Source organism: Mauremys mutica, chromosome 11, assembly GCF_020497125.1.
Source record: "Mauremys mutica isolate MM-2020 ecotype Southern chromosome 11, ASM2049712v1, whole genome shotgun sequence".
Lineage (NCBI taxonomy): Eukaryota > Metazoa > Chordata > Testudines > Geoemydidae > Mauremys > Mauremys mutica.
The window spans coordinates 3621523-3636401 of record NC_059082.1 but is presented as its reverse complement, the minus strand read 5'-3'; the positions used below and the strand labels follow the sequence as shown (position 1 = coordinate 3636401).

General features: G+C 40.8%; 1 protein-coding gene across 3 annotated transcripts in view; it reads left to right on the top strand.

Annotated features, from left to right (window-relative positions):
* The window catches only part of GLCE (glucuronic acid epimerase), a 103581-nt gene that overhangs the window by 24048 nt on the left and 64654 nt on the right, over positions 1–14879 (top strand). For 2 of the 3 annotated variants that reach the window (XM_044980355.1, XM_044980354.1), the window contains exons 2-3: positions 13391–13509; positions 14660–14798. The exons of the other annotated variant lie outside the window; for it this stretch is intronic. The gene's annotated coding sequence lies outside the window, so the exon portion shown is untranslated. The remainder of the gene's footprint in view (positions 1–13390; positions 13510–14659; positions 14799–14879) is intronic. 3 annotated transcript variants of the gene reach the window in all.

The window sequence follows — 14879 nt, the reverse complement described above, 5'->3', positions numbered from 1 at the left end:
GGATTGCCAGGATGGCTCCTAGCTTTTATTGGAGTTTTGGTGCTGCTTTTATAACTAGCAGCGAAATTCCAACTTGACATGGAGCACTTCCTGTTGGCATAACGATTAAAACACAATCTAATGCCTCCATGTACCTGAATCCTACGTAGTCATGTAAAGTAGGTCACATTTTTATAACCGAAAATTGGTGCATCAAAATGAAAAAAGTAGACATGCTAACCACATTGCACTTTTGTGAGGGAGATCTGGAATAAGTAGAAAGTACTTACTATCCAAAAGCTTAGAGATTTAAGTACCTAAGTATTTTTCTTTAATGTGTTTTAGAGCAGAAAATCTTTCCTGCTGTGTAATGCTTCCAAAACCTTTGGCAGCTGCAGAATTTTATATCTGAATATGGAATGCTTTAGCTGTTTCATGGCATAGAATTTTTAAAGTATTTAGATCATTTTCAGTGTGTTCATAGCATGTCTGCTCCAGAACTAGATTTAAAAAAAAAAAGGATTTCCACAGATCAATAACTAAAGGGAATTCATATTGTAATACTCCTGAAGAACTTCAGTTATTGCTCCCCTTGTTATAGGAATGGGGCCAGTTTAGTATGGCCCTCGTCAGGAAATGAACAAATTTGATAGTCTCAGTGTAGGATTAAGCTTGGATTTGTAAATCACTTTTAAACACTTGTGTTTACAAACCTTTCAGCTTTTTTTAATCAATTATTTGCCTCTTATTGGACTCTCCAAGTTCTTGAATCCAAATTGCAGTAACTGGTACCCCTCCCTTTTTTTAAAGGTTACCTTTAGTTCTGGAACATTGGCATTTAAGTGCTATACTTAACAAATCAGACAACATGGGATTTAACAGGTGTTCATGTGGAACTTCATGGTGGCTTCGTGGTAGAATAAGTCTTTTCTGTTCCAAAACCCCACCCCTTCCATGAGAGCTATGAGCATTATAGAGCCTCTGACACAGATGAGCTATTATATTTCATCCAACAGAGGAGTGAAATATAGCTAAGAGTGAGGGCAAATTGTTTTTCTACCCAGGCTGGAATGTGTTGTACCAGCGCTCACAAGTGGTTTTAGTTCCTCCCATTAGCAGGCTGAGAAAAGGGAAAAAAATGTGAAGAGCTTTGTTATACTAGCTCACACTGAGGTTCCCCTGTCTCTGGCAGGTAGGGGGCTTAGGTCTTGTTGTCTAACATCTTTGTCTTTTCTGCGGAGGTTACTTAGATAAGAAAACAGACTTTTTCTGGCATGGCTTTTGAGATGGTTCTCTGAGAATACTGTGCTTCAATTCATGAGATAATCCATTTCAGGAATCTCTTGCAGCATATTTGGGAATTGCAGTACACCTGTACCCCGATATAATGTGACCCGATATAACAGGAATTCGGTTATAATGTGGTAAAGCAGCGCTCCAGGGTGTGTGTGTGGGGCGGGGGGGAAGACTGCACACTCTGGCGGATCAAAGCAAGTTCGATATAACGCGGTTTCACCTATAACGCAGTAAGATTTTTTGGCTCCTGAGGACAGCGTTATCTCGGGGTAGAGGTGTAGTTCCTGAAGTTCAGCTGACTTTTTTGGTGTTTCTTTTTATTAGGTGGTCTGTCTATTCACTGAATGTGAGGCAGGTACCCTTTGAACTCTGAGTGAATTGTGCTTGTTCACGAGTCGTGGGAGACTCTTTACAATAGTGAGCAGCCTCCTTCCCTAGTTTTATCTTCAATCTTCAAATGTGTTTTGAAACAGTCTGCTGTGCAAGTGGTCCATATTGTTATGTCTGTAGAGAGCAATTGTAGATCAATAATTAACTTCAGGTGGCTGTAGTCTTAAGCATCAATTATGGTGTTTTTAGAAGCAGAAGGGTGAAGTTGATGTCCTACATTCTAGCCATGTGGATTTTCGTACATAGCTGCAGTATGTATCCAGTATGAATATACCGCACCATTAGACTATCCTCCTTCTCCATTTCTCAGATAGAAGGCAGTGGAAGGCAATTATACTAGCAGGCTAACTTAGCACTTGCTTGCTGTCTCTTCACGTGCTTTCTAAAGGACATACACTTTTCCGGAAAAGTGAAAATGTTCAAGTCCCAAGCTAACTTCAATTAAAGTCTGAAATTTAATGGATGTTGACTTGAGCCCTTAAGAAGTGTGTGGCTGTTCAATAGTAACATATTAACTATATTTCTCAACTGACTTCCCCACATGTTAAAAAATGCAGTGATTTGCATTACTGTGGAAACTAAGTAACTTATTTTAGTACAGTCACTTCAGCTGACTCAACTACAGACTAACAACATTTTAAATGCATTATTAGTCTTCATGATGAATAAAACAATTCAGCAGTAGCTCATCCTTTCTTTAAAAGACAACTGAATTTGTACTGTGAGAGCCAATAGATAGAGTTCATAAGGCATGATGCATTTTTTACCACAAAAACCTGCAAAAGACATTTCTAGGTGCTGAAATGCTAATTTAATAAGTGCCATCTTGCTCAGATGTGAGGTCATTTGACTCTCAGTGGGAATGCAGTCTACTAAACAACAATTAACTAGTTTTCCCACATGCTTGACTCGCTAATAGAAGCCTTATCTGACATTTAAAAATTTCTGTTAAACCAAACTTCAAATTTCAATCTGTTCTTTACGGCTTGAGCTTTCAATTCTGCTCTCAAAACCTTGTCGGGTGGAGTGCTTCCAGCATGGGCCTTAAATTGATATTTATAAGGGCATATCTGTGCTACAGGGACTCTACTGGTGTAGCTATGTTGGTGTGCCTATGCCGGCATAGTCCTGTAGATGTGGCCTACACTGACAGAAGGCTGTCTTCTGTTGGTGTAAGAACACCAACTCCCTGAATGATGGAAGCCCTCTTTGGACAGCACCTGAAGGTGTGAATACCCTATTCATTTCAGTGGGTGATATCGTGAACGCCAGTAATGCTTTAAATGTCAACGTTGATGAGCAGTAGTAGATTTGACAAGGTATGTAAGAGCATATTTGAAGTTCAGCACAGGCTTTTCCTGAAGCGAGTGTGGTTGGGGGGCAGGGGAAGGTTGGGCATGGGGTGTTTTGAGTGGGCATGAAGGGTATGCTTGAGGAAAGGAAGCATGGTGGAGGCCTACACCTATTAATGGATACATCTTCCAATGTGTGCAGTTGGTTTGGTTTCCCTAAAAGGGGCTTCACTTTCAACAGTTTAAGAAACGCTGCTTTGAGGTCAGTAACTTCTTAGATGTCAGTCCTGTCCTGTCCAAATGCAACACCTGGTTGAGGAACTGTAAAGTTGGATACCAGAGTTCCATGGAACTAGTGTTTAAACATATTGAAACATTTTTTTACACTACTCATTCATGCTACAGCACTTCATGCCAGTGTTGTCCCTGTAATATACAAAGCTCTTTCTGCTGTGTATAGACCATGTAAAGATGCTGACTTATTTCTAAACGCTAGATTAAAAGAATGCCTTTAAATAAGTTTTTTCCTCAGTAGCCTGCATTTAGCTTCTTAAAACTGACTTTTAGACCATTTACTAATCAAGCTGGCTCTTAACACACCTTAGTGTATTTTTTGTCTTTCTCCAACACAAGGTTTGATTTTTTTTTCCCTTCAGTTAAAGCAAAATGTATGTAATCTACTCTGTCCTCTCATTGTGTACTAGTGCCCTCTACTGGAATGAATGTCAAAGCTGCTCAAGTGTGATCATTTCCCTTTCTAGTGACTGCAGCCAGAGGATAAAACATAAACTACCGCAGTGAAACAATTGACATTGCTTTTACGTTGTCTTCATGTATCATGAAGAAATATCCAAGCATATGTGAGTGCAGTTTGATCTGTCTTTACTCTTAATCATGTATTCTCAATTTTATTTTAAAATGGTGCATTCCAGTTCTAATATTTTTTAACATCTTTATTTGCATGCAAATTAAAAACACACTCCAAATAGCATCTCCTGACAGCCCATAGAGGCAAAATGGGTGGTCATTCTGTCTTTCATAAATTTTGATCTGTACACCAAAAAAGCCCATCTGAATTTGAAGAGAACCTGATAACTAGATGCCAATAAAAACTAGCCCAGCTGCAAAGTCCAAAAACTGTACAGTGCTGCCCTTGTTGGAGGAAAGCCCTATCTCCACCTCTAAAGCTGAAGGAGCCTGACTAATGATGTTCCATGGAATGCTTGGGTTAGAGTCAACCAGTTTCAGGTTGGTTTTGTATGGAAACTGACTGAAACAGTCTCTGGAATATTCTTCCTTGTGATCTTGTTCCTCAGAGGATATGAATATGCAGCTTGAAGGAAAGAAGGCTTGGCATATGACAGGCATTTTTACTTTCTAATCTAATGTTTAAAACCATGCAGTACACTCCAGTTTAAGAGTAAACATGTAAGGATTGATGTTAATTCACTGCATGAAGCTCAAGCCCTCAAAAGCAAGGAAGACTGAGTTTTACTTTCCAGATATCGCTAATATGTTTGGGTATCACAGAGAGAGTCCCATAACCCTTATTTCCTCTTCAAGTGACGGTCACTATGTGTGTTCCACACATCGGTGTGCATTTGCCATGCTCCCAAGTCTGGAAATTCTAACAGTGTCCATTGGACTGCATATGTGTAGTGGATCTCCTCATGCTCCAGAGCGTAAAAGGCAATGCAGGCTAGCGTCTCTCCAGTTCCTTCTTACTGCCACGTGGTCTGAGTTGGAATCCTGTGTTCTCAGTTTTCTCCAGCTTTTTTGATAAAACCTATAAATAGTTTTGCAAATGGTTTTTATGCTACTTAGCCTGTTAGTATAGCTAGAGTTTTATAGCATAGTTAATGTAGCTTGTTGTCACCAGCTGGGGACTCCCTCCTCCAGGGGTCCTCAAACAATTTTTACAGGGGTATGCTGAGCCATTGAACCAAATTGTAAACCGTGTATATAATGGAGTCCACTTCAAGCCAGGGGGTGTGGTAGCACCCCTAGTTCCAGAACCTATGCTGTCCCCAGGGTCTGGGACTATGCCCAGAGTCCAGGGGTTCAAGAACTGCATCTCTTGCCCTTTCTTCTTCTCCATTAGCAGCAGTCAACAGCGCTGTCTCTACTTTTTGGGTGAGAGACATATTTCTGCAAGGCATAATATCTGTCATTCGTTTCCACCAAGAAATCGTGAAACTCATGAGCTTCACCTAAGGAAATACCTGATGGAGAAGGCTCTGAGGCTGCTCTGATCCAGGCCAGGGAGACTCGCTCTCTCAGTGCATTAGCCTCAACAGACATGCTGCACCCCTCCAAGCATGTACTTAAAAGAGAAGTCGTCAATACCTAAACCCAAGGGCTCTTCCTCCAGGGCTTCCCATGAGAATGGGGGCACTCTCATGGTTGCAAGGACAGATCCCTGTCAAGGATTGTCTGCAAGAGATGTAATCCGTCCTCAAGCCTATCAAGGTGGGTGAGCTTTTGCACGTGGACCCTAAAGGACTGGCACCACTGAAAACCCCCAGACTGGAGGGTAAAGTGTGCAGGAAGAAGCATCTGTCGGTGACTCCAGCACTGAAGCATAAGGACAGTCATCCACTGGTTTAATCTATGAGCATGGGTTGGGATTTGCAGTCAGTACTGACTTCACCTCACTTGCAGGACTTTCCTCCCGCGTATACAGTCATTCCATATCCAAGTGATGTCAGTGTCACTATGGTCTTTTACATAAACAGGGTGGAAAAAGATCTCTTTCCCCTTTGCCTAGAAACAGTCAGGCTTTGGAACTGGTGCATCAGAAACTGCATCATACCTCCCAGGTATTCAGAACTCCTGAGCAGGCATTTCTCTGCAGACCATGAGTGGGAGATCCACCACTCTCTCCTGAGTGGAATAGTCACACCGTGGGGAACACATCAGTGCAACCTCTTTGCATCCAAAACAAACAGAAATTCCTTAGTAGTACTCCAGAGGAACCATGGGCCAGAACTCCCAGGGCGATGCACTCTTGTTGTCATGGAAAACTTTCTCAAATATGCCTTTTCTCTCATTTCCCAGCTTTCACATGTCCTACAAAAGATATACCACAACAGAGACATCATCATTCTCCTCTCATCCAGTTGGCCCAGGCAGTGTTGATTCCCAGAGCTCCTGACAATGTCAGCCTGCCTCTAATCAAGATTCACCCCTTCCCAGACCTCTGAACTCTAGAAGGGGGTGGGGGACAGAATCAGACACCCCAATCTGAGTTCACTCCACCTCAATATCTGGTGTTGAGACGGGTGTCTGAAACAGAATGCTCCTGCTCAGCACCTGTTAAAGGCTATCCTTACTCAGAGTAGGAAAGATTCACCTAGGACCTGCTATCTAGCTAAATAGAAGCATTTCTCTGCCTGGGTGCAGCACTGTCAACATTCTCCAATAACTGCAGATACTCCAGTCATTTTAGATTATCTCTTGTCCTTAAAAAAAACCCCAGGACTTTCTACTAGCTCGTTATGAGCCCCCCCTGCAGTGATTAGTGCCTTCCTTCCACCAGTAGATGGACATTCTGTTTTCACCAACTCATCTACAGTATTATTCCTGGGGGGCCTTATCAGGACCTTCCAGCCAGTGGTCAGATCTACACCTCAGTGGTCCCTCAATCTTGACACCAAGGGTTCAGATGATGATCTTGTGTTAACAAGATATGTGCCATGCCCCCACCTGAAAATTCCTTTTTTTTTTTTTTTTTTAAATTATAAAGTGGCTGCTATTTTGGCCGGCATGGTCAGTGAGTTGGGAGCCATCATGGCAGACCCTCCTTATGGTTTTTCACAAGGAAAAGGAATCCCTTTGCCTCCATCTTAAATTCCCCCCTAAGGTTTCTTCTGAATTCAACATCAACCAAAGTATCCACTTACCTGTCTTTTTTCCAAAACCCCACACTTTTGCTGAAGAGGAGAGACTTCACTCCATCATCATCAATGCCCTGGCATTCTACCTGTAAAGAACCAGTGTTGCCATAGCAGAAAGATTGTGAGGTGAAGCTGTAGCCTTTCAGAGAATCTAAGTGAGCTTCTGGGTGCATTGTTGAGTGGCTACAGATTAGCAAACATCGCTCATCCTGACAGTGGCACAGCTCACTCCATGAGAGTACAGGCCACCTCTACAGCGTCCCTGCAGGAAGTCGTAATACAGGACTGCCTCCTGGAGCTCCATTCACACGTTCGCTAGACATTACCTGCTAGTTCAGGCCTCTGCAGATGCAGCAGTGGGATCTGCAGTACACAAAGCATCTTTGCAGCTGGGTTCTGTGTGCCCCCCTCCAGAAGGGGAGAGTTGGACTCAGCTCAAATCACTGAGCATTTAAAATGACTGAAAGTCAGAATGGAAACTAAGTTGGCTAAAACGGATGCTTAATTTCTTTTTGGATGGGATGCCATTTCTTCAGCTTTGCTACATGTGGCTTCAGACAATTAAGAAATCCCTTTCTTCTTTGATATTTTTCATTAATATTAATGTAATCTTGATACTGAGCAGTTAATTGGGTGTCATCCCTACTTTAAATACTATATTTAAACTGAAAAGTGCTTTTAATAAATGACAAATGTCAATATAAAATTCCATGTGTTCTCAATGTAACTCTAAAGGCGTCAGCCTTCCAGCTTCATCTGCCCCACTATTCATTACCTGATAAGTACTCTTTAACCTTTAAGTCTTTTGTGCTATTTGGATAGCCTTTTAGATGAAATGTTTTTCATTACAGCATTGCTGCCTTCACATTGATAACGCAGGGGACCAAAATACCATCCTGTTAATCTGGGAACCAGTAGAGTTTTGAAGTTATTGAAAAGTAATCTGTGTGCTCTGTTTCAGTGGTTGGGCAAAAATGGAGCTGGAGGAGGAGTCAATAATGCAGAAATTGGGGGATAACAGGGAGAAATTTGGGAGGAATAAACGTAAGTGTTGGTTTTGATAAGTTAGATATTTGATATATAACTAAAATATAGTCACTATTTCGATACGACACTAGAAGTGGGCCATTCCTTAGCACTGAAAATGGATAGACCATAAAATCCATATGATGGAGCAATGAACGCTGAACCTTGCTTATGCTAGCACTGTAGAGATGTTGAGAGGAAAAAAGGGAATACTGATTTTCCTAATTTTAGGCAAGGCCCAGTGCTATCAGTCATGCTATTTGAATATCGCTAAAATTAACAAGAAGGTGCAACAGGAAGCCACATTAACTTTTAAAAACAGATGATAAAGTTCCCAGTATGAGGATGAATACTGCCAAGGAAAAGCTTGGTTTGCAGACTTGAATGAGGGTGCAGCAAACAATTGCAGGGGTTTTTTTTTTTGGTTTGGTTAAAGTATGGGGTGGTGTCCCTTTAAACTGAACCTTTCTGCCCCTTTTTCCCTTGAGCTTATGAAGGACTCTTCCAGATTTTTTTGTTTATATATAAATCAGATGTCTGTAGGTCATGTCAGTTCTAGGGAGCAGCATAAAAATTCTTCATTGACCTAGTTAACCCTTTGACATAAGATATTAGAGCTGGGCAACTTGCTGACACCTTACTGGCCACATTAACTTGCTCTGACTCTTATATAGTTCTTCAGTCTAGGAGAGAGAGGTAGAACATGATCCAGTGGCTGGAAGTTGAAGCTAGACGAATTCAGACTGAACATGAGGTGTACATTTTTAAGTGAGTAATTCACCATTGGAACAATTTACCAAGGATCATGATGGATTCTCCATCACTGACCACTTTTTAAATCAAGATTTGATGTTTTTTCTGAAAGATCTGCTCTAGGAATTATTTTGGGGAAGTTCTGCGGTCTGTGTTATGTAGGAGGTCAGTGTAGACGATCACAATGGTCCCTTCTGGCCTTGGAATCTGTGAATCCGTATGTTGTCCTTCAGTGTTTAGTTATTATTAAAAAGAGAAGCTTCATGAGTAATCAGACAGCTTGTCTTTCCCCTAATAAACTCTGCCTAGTGTCCAAAATTGTTTCTTTATCCTGGTATAAGTCTGTACGAGGAAAAAATTGTCTCTTGAGTGAGCATCTTCAACTTCTTTCTGTAAGAATGTGGAGCTGATTGGATGAGATACAGTCTTACTCTGGGTAAAGCTGCATGTCATGGGGCAGACTGTCTGGAATTAGGGATGTGCCAGAATTGGGTGTTTAGTTGCAATGAGCATAAATGCTGGCGGTGTTGAAGGTTAAAAATCATATCCAGTATTCTGTTTCCATAGTATTCTAGCAAGGCTTATTCTGTGCTAAAATTCTGGGTTTTTCGTGTTTAACACAGACTTCAATAAAAAGACATTGAGGCTGACTGTCTAAAACTTTCATATTTGGATATTCAGTTATAATTCAGAAACTTGCATAATGTTCTGTTGTTGCAATAACTATATAAGATACAATAGAAATAGGGTATAACTTGGTAATATGTTAATACTGCTTTGGAAATACTGAAATTTAAGGCTGCAAGTCCTCTAACCACAGAAGGCATGTAGTAATGGCTTACTAATACATGCCCCTTAGTGTCATAATACTATAGTGCAATAACTGTATAAGTTAGCTTCAGAACTGTAAACAAATACCAAAATTTAACTTCACAGCTGTGCATTGCATTTTTCTGTAGAATGCTTTGAAATGAGAAATGCAGAAGGCTGTCTCCAATTTTAGCTCCCATACCTTGTCTAAATTTGTCTTTGAATACAAGTGGAGCTCTTGTCCATCTTGACACATGAGTTCAGTTGGCTGTAGTATCATTTCAACTATAGTTTTGTTGAATGAAGTAATGCTATCATTAGATGCACTTTTCTCCCCCTCACAGCTGTCAGTGACACAAAAGGCAGTCAGTGAACACGATTATCTGATCAAGGACGTTAGAAGAACTTGTATATGCAGTTATGTCAGTTATTTCTGAGTAGCCAGGTCAGTCCCAATTATAAAACATTTTATCTCGTGCCATACCTCTGCATATTGTTGAGATTAGCCATGGTTCATGGCCTGAAGAGTTCACAATCTAAATTAGAAAAATGAAGGGGTAGGGGAAAGGGGCAAGGACACTCACACTCACACTTCACACTTCACACTAGATAGCAGAAGAATCATAATTTTTTTTTTAAATTCTTGACAGTAAGAGCTTGTTCACGTGTAGGTATTGAGATGCTTTACAAATGGGTTAAGAATAAAAATGCTACAGCTATCTTTACATTTGTCCTCCCAACCTACTTGTTAAACTTAACAATCTTCTTACTGAGAAGGCAGATGTGTTGGGCTGCTGCACCCAAAATAGATTCAGGAATTGTGTGGGCCAGGAAATCCCCTTACTTCCCCACATTCAGAAATAGATAAAAGCCATTCTCAGATACCAGATGACTGGATTTTTGAAGAGTGCCTATACATTCTTTTTGTAACTGTTGCCTCTTTGTCTGCCAGCTTTGTTACCAGAGCCCTTGTGGAATTGTCTGAATTTGATTTTTTGTTGCATGAAGGCCCAATCTCTCCCCTTAAGTTACTCATAATACCTCTATCTAGCTCCAGGTCAGAGCCATTGGCATAGCTATTTCTACCTCTTGCCTAACTTCCAGTATCATCTTCCTCCTACTAATGAGGTAGCAAGGGCATTTCTAGCACTTACAAGGTGACGGTTCAGCCTGCAGGAGCCATGAAGTGCAGACTCCACAGAGAATTATTCTTCCTTAATCTTCCATCACTCTTATTTCTTAGCAACAGGGAGTTGCCTTCTAGACTGGAGCCTCGTTGCCTTAGGTTGCTGGGTCAGATCCACTGTTATGGTGGATTCCCACCCTCCAACCCCACCGTGCAGATTATCCTCTTCTGTCACGCAGAGAAGAGAGCTAGAGTTCATCCATCTCACTGATGTAAAAGCAGTGGGTGAAGTTACCCCCATGTGAGCCATCCTTAGCGTCCTATTTGCTCTAAAAATTAAACAAAGCATTCTGGAGATCAGTTGTCCACACACACCTGTTTAAATATTTAATCTCCTTAGATGGTCTGGTCAGTTTTATTTCTTTAACTGCCATAGATGTCTGCACCAACAATACCTGTGAATCTGCATGGTCAAATGCACTTCCCAGGACAGTTTCCCACCTTTGGTCTCTCGTTGGCTCCCAGCCACATGGTGGTGGTACTAGCTGCTCACCTCAGAAAGTAGGGAGTTACAGTAAATTCCTTCCAGGAGATGCAATTGGCAGTGTGCTGAATTTCTGGTCCTCTTTTGTCATCCATGTCTCATTAATTGATGGAAAAGCTCCATGGCCCCCTCCTGGATCTCATCCTCCTCAGGATCCACTTCAGCATGAAGACTTCCCTGCCTGCAGTAAGGATAATGAGAAAAGTCAGGGAATGCCTATGCATCGCTTTCCTGTATCCAGCCTTGAGGCAGTCCCCTGGGCTTAGTTTCAGGTCCTGTAGCTGTTTTCTACAAGTCGGGACAAGATAGAAACAGAAGTTGATCATTCTTATTGCTAGACCTCTCCACATAAATCTTTCTCACATATGGACCCCAGATTGCTACACGGGTCCTCCTGTCTAGTCTCCACTGGTCCCTTTTAATGAATAGACACAACTCTGCCTAAGTGGAGTCAGGATGGCACATGGGAAATATCCTTTCTTATCAATGGTCCTGTTTTAACGTAGAGCTTATGACAGGTTTTTAAATCAATATTATTCTAAAGCCATTCGACTTACTGAATCATTGGTCAGCTTCACTTCATTACTTTCTGTTGTCTTGTTGGGGCAGGGGGAAAAGAAGTGAGCATTTTAAATAAAAGGTACTTTTGTTAATGGGTCTTACGTGTTCTAGGTAAAAATTATTACCAAATTCTCAAACTAATTGATGATAGTATTAGAGTTCTGTACTAAAGAACTGAAATGAGCTACATGTTGAGATTGCTTTTATGGTGTGCTATAGGAATTTTTAAGTAAAAGTAGGCTGGGTTTTTTGTGTGTGTGGTGGAATGGTAACTTTCTTAAGCTTTGTCTTTTTTAAAACTCAAAGCTATTTTCTAAGTGAAATATAAAAACAGTTTCCTTTGTATTTGATTTTTTTCTTCATATTTTGTAGATAGCATGTGACTGTTGTATAACTTGCTAAGTCCTTTGATTAGTGTTTTAATGACACACACTGCTGGCTGAGGGCAGAACCATGTCATGAAGTTTCTTGAAAAGAAATAAATGGTACCTTTTGAAATCATGCCAGAGCACGGTCCTGTTCAAGAAAGTGCTTGGTACCTCTCATGGGTGAAACTTTAGTTCCGGAATCTGAAATCCAGTCCTTGCCCCTCTCCCTCATTTTTGTTCACTGATTGAAGTATTATTTTATCCCCTTGAAAAGGGAAATAGCATCCCCACACAACTCCACTGAATGCTCCTTGTTAGTTCAGTCCTCATTTGTACACTTCTGAAGCGCAAAGTCTGTAATGCAGGGACTTACTGCCATTTTAACTGAGTTCTTGTAAAATTCCATATACTTCCATGGGTGTTATGTTAAGAATAAAGAGGAGATCTAAAATAATCCATGTTTAAGTGCCTGACCTATTGATATCACTAGGGAAAGGTCTGGTACCCCAAATGTTAGGCTTCAATGGGGCATATCTTGACAGGCAAAAGAGTTTGTTTTTTCAGTTGAGTCAGCAAGAAGTGGCTTTGGTGGTAACTTTCTACTGCTGGACAAATAATTCCTCTAGTTTGCTGTCCCTGCAGAAGGTTACAGGGATATCTGGGATTCACTGGCCTTGTCTACACTACAGGGGAAGTTCAATCTAATCTACACAATTTGTGTTACATGAATAGTGTAACTCAAATTGACGTAGCTTACATCTACTTACTACAGAGTCCACACTTGCAGTTGTGCCTGGAGACGCTCTCCTGTCGACTCCCCCTACTCTTCTCGATCCGGTGGAGTACAGGAGTTGACAGAAGAGCAATCTGCGGTCGATTCAGCGGGTCTTCACTAGACCCGCTAAATAGATTGCCTATGCATTGATCGCCACTTGTCTTCCCTTACCAGGAGATCGACAAGCCCACTGACTGTTGCTATGAGGAACTACTGTATAAAACTCACTTATTAAAGTGGTTGCTGTTGCCATCTTGAAGCTGAACAGTACTAATAGTAATTCCTCCATTCTGATAGGGAATTGGTGTGGCATCATTGGCAGTTCTCTCTTGGCTTGTGTTTTTTGTCAGTGGAATTATCAGTGTGGAAAGTGTGCAAATTGCAGTAGCAACCAGTTGTCAGGAATGTGAAGAAGGTAGTGAGTAGCCCACTTGTGCATTTCAGATTGCCCATCTGAAGACCGTGACAGAATTAGATTAATGGAATTGTGATAGTGTGGCTGTTAAAATAACTGATTACTTGTTATCACTGTTCATTGTGAAAGAGACTCAGTTGCTTTTGTTTCCATTCGCAGCATGAGATGTGGTGGTACCCAGTTCAGCCTCTTGATACTGGGTTTTATACCTTCTGAGTATGTTCCCAAAGAACCCATTCTCCATATTCGCTAAACTCTTCAAGATCCTAAAGATCCATGTAAGCATAATGCTCCACAATCCTGTGTTTTAGTTTGGATGCTTGCTTGTTGGATTTGAGTGTTTTATGTGTCTCCGGGGAGATGTAAGTTAGTGTTCTGAAACAATTTTATATTATTTGGTTGTGAGACCTAATACAGTGCACAGCTGGAATGTAGGGGAATGCTGGGGCTATAATTTGGGATTAAAAGATAGTTTGAGATGGAGATGTGAATAAAAATCAAGACTCATTTAGACTTAGTGTCGCAACACCTGGCTCTCTCTGGGTATACTAAGGTAGAGTCTATATTTAAACACAATCAAAACTAAAGAAGGCCACCTCCAATAATAATAATAATAATGCCTAGCTCTTGTATAGAATTCTTCATCCATAGGTCTCAAAATGCTTTACAAAGGAGATCAGGTTCATTTCCCCCATTTTACTGATGGGGAAACTGAGGCACGGGTGTGTGTGTGTGTGTGAGAGAGACTCTTTCGAAGTTACCCAGCAAAGCAGTGGTAGAGCTGAGAATTGAACCTAGGTCTCCTGAATCCCAATCTAGCAGACGACTGCCTGGTTTAAGCTATCGCTATAAAGTATCTCCAGTTTCACATACCTTTTAGACAAACATTAAAGACCAGACCATTTCTGCTATAAAACTGATTTTTAGTTTTAGTAGTCAGTCTTCTGAATGGTCACTCAAAGGCTTTGCTGAACCTGGGAACTTTGGCCATTGAAACTTGAAGGTGGTAGAGGAAGCCAGTAAAAATTATTCCTGGAAAGTAAAGCAAGGCTGTTATTAAAAACTAAATACGGATGCTTTTTAGACTCTGTGGGGCTTTTGAGGAGATGTTACCCTAGTGTGCTATAATCTTTAAAAGTCCACATTCCACTATGTAAGTAACTAGAGTTTGATTATTTTTTTTAAACTGTTCTTCCCAGCCTTTAACTTTTGATGATTGTAAGAAAACATGAAGTGCTTTGTAAGCTGGTTTTTGGTTTTGTTGCTTCAATTTATAAATAAGAAATGCTGGAAAATGAGCATTTTGTTGTAAAGATGTTTTGAAGGCCACATTTAAAAAAAAAAGACTCCTAGAAGAAAAACTGACAATTTAATGGTGCATGATGCAGTAATAAAAATGCCTGTGTGGTTATGTTTAATCCTTTAAAGGAGAGAAAAGAAACACTGTAGTTATCAGCATTCAAAAGGCACGACACAGGCTTAAATATATGCAAAGCCTTGGAGAGACTGAAGAAATTTACTGACTATATTGCAGAAAGCTTCTGACAGGCGCATCGCATCTTTGAAAGTAAGATTTGAATTATTAAAGCTGTCTTTGTTTATTAAATTGGGCCTCCAGTGAGAGGATTGTATGAAGAAATGTCATGCA